We start from the raw sequence: 2500 nt of genomic DNA, 5'->3' as shown, positions 1-2500 counted from the left end.
GCGGGGCATAGAAACAATTAGAATAGCGCCAAGGTTATCCCTGCGTGTCGTAAGAGGCGACTAAAAGGGACGGGCCGAGGCAGCTGGGAACCCCCTCTCCTGTATTTACAATCTTGTGAGACATCAGCAGAGAGGTTGAGCTGGGGGGAGAGTGACTGCACCCTGCAGACTAGTTTTGGGGTGCTTGAATGTGTGTGGATGTAGTATATTAGAGAGTAAAAGATGTGAGATTGGGAGTATGTTTAGGAATAGAAGGATGGATATCTGTATTGGCCTTGTGTGAGACAAAGATAAAAGGGAAGGGTGAAGTGATGTTTAGTGAAATTTCTGGCAGAGTGTCTTGGATTGAAAGGGGAAGAGCAAGAGAGGGTGTGGCTTTGTTGCTGAGTGAATGGATGACAGGAAAAGTAGTAGAATGTAAGGAGATACCATATAGGTTAATGTGGGTAAGGGTTAGGTTGGGTAGGGAATGTTGGGCTCTTATCAGTGCGTATGGGCCAGGTAGTAAGAAAAGTGAAGAAGAGCGGAATGAGTTCTGGAATGAATTAACTAGGTGTGTAGAAGGACTGGGTAGAAGGAATTATGTAGTTGTCATGGGTGACTTAACTGCTAGAGTTGGCGCTGAAGAGGTAGAAGGTGTCCTTGGGAAGTATGGCCTACCAGGTGAAAATGAGAGTGGCGAGGGACTGGTAGATATGTGTGTTGAGCAAGAGATGGTGATAAGTTCTAGCTTTTTCAAAAAGAAAGATAAAAATAAGTATACATGGGTAAGAGTGGCAAATGGAAGAGTAGTAGAAAGATCATTGATGGATAATATGTTGATAACTAAAAGAATGTTTGGAAGATTGAAAGACGTGCACGTGTTTAGGGGTATGGCTAACGGTATGTGTGATAATTTTTTGGTGAAAGGAAAATTGGTTGTAGCAAAAGAGGTGGGGAATAGAGTAGGTGGATGTAAAAGAGAGCTGGTGAGGGTTGAAGAGCTAATAAAACCGGGGGTAAAAAGTAAATATCAAGCAAGGTTGAAAATGGCATATGACGAAGTGAAAGTAAGAGAAACTGGTAATTTAGAGGAGGAGTGGAAGTTAGTAAAAGAAAATTTTGTTGGGATTGCAAGTGATGTGTGTGGCAAGAAGGTTGTTGCAGGCAGCATGAGGAAGGGCAGTGAATGGTGGAATGAGGGAGTGAAGGTAAAAGTGGAAGAGAAAAAGAGGGCTTTTGAAGAATGCCTGTAGAGTAATAGTGTAGAGAAGTATGAAAAATATAGAGAGAAAAATGTGGAAGTAAAGCGCAAGGTAAGTGAGGCAAAGAGAGCAGCGGATCTGAAGTGGGGTCAGGGATTGGGTCATTCATATGGAGAGAATAAGAAGAAGTTTTGGGAAGAAGTGAAGAGATTAAGAAGGGCTGGCTCAAGAATTGAAAAGACAGTGGAAGATGGATATGGAAGATATTAAATGGAGAGGAGGGAAGGGAAAGGTTGGCGGAATATTTTGAAAGTTTACTGAATGTTGAGGATAATAGGGAGGCAGATATAATTGCTGTTGCAGGTGTTGAGGTGCCGATGATGGGAGATGAGAATGATAGAGTTATTACAATAGAGGAAATGAGGAGAGCACTAGATGAAACGAGAGTAGGAAAAGCATCTGGTAAGGATGGTGTGAGAGCTGAGATGTTGAAGGAAGGGCGTGTGACTGTAATGGAATGGTTGGTGAGATTGTTTAATATGTGTTTTGTGTTGTCAAGGGTACCAGTAGATTGGGTTTGTGCATGTATTGTACCACTATATAAGGGTAAGGTAGATGTGCATGAGTGTTGTAATTCAAGAGGTATGAGTGTAGTTGGAAAAGTGTATGGTAGAGTACTGATTAATAGGATTAATGATAAAACAGAGAATGCAATATTAGAAGTACAGGGTAGTTTTAGAAGAGGTAGGTGTTGTATGAATCATATATTTACAGTTAGGCAGTTATGCGAGAAATATTTAGCAAAAGGTAAGGAGGTGTATGTTGCGTTTTTGGATCTGGAGAAAGCGTATGATAGAGATGATAGGGAAGCAATGTGGAATGTGACGAGGTTATATGGTGTTAATGGAAGGTTGTTGTAAGCAGTGGAAAGTTTCTACAAAGGTAGTAAAGCATGTGTTAGGATAGGAAATGAAGTGAGCGATTGGTTTCCGGTGATAGTGTGGCTGAGATAGGGATGTGTGATGTCGCTGGGGTTGTTTAACTTATATGTTAATGGATTGGTTAGAGAAGTGAATGCTCGAGTGCTTGGACGAGGATTAAAACTGGTAGACGAGAATGACCATAAATAGGAGGTAAATCAGTTGTTGTTTGTGGATGATACTGTACTGGTTGCAGATGCGGAAGAGAAGCTTGGCTGATTAGTGACAGAATTTGGAAGTGTGTGTGAGGGAAGGAAGTTAAGAGTTAATGTAGATAACAGTAAGATTATGAGATGTACGAGAAGGAAAGGTGGTGCAAGGTTGAATGTCCTGTTG

This window comes from Palaemon carinicauda, chromosome 29 (genome assembly GCF_036898095.1).
Source record: "Palaemon carinicauda isolate YSFRI2023 chromosome 29, ASM3689809v2, whole genome shotgun sequence".
NCBI lineage: Eukaryota > Metazoa > Arthropoda > Malacostraca > Decapoda > Palaemonidae > Palaemon > Palaemon carinicauda.
Note: the sequence above shows the minus strand (reverse complement) of the source record.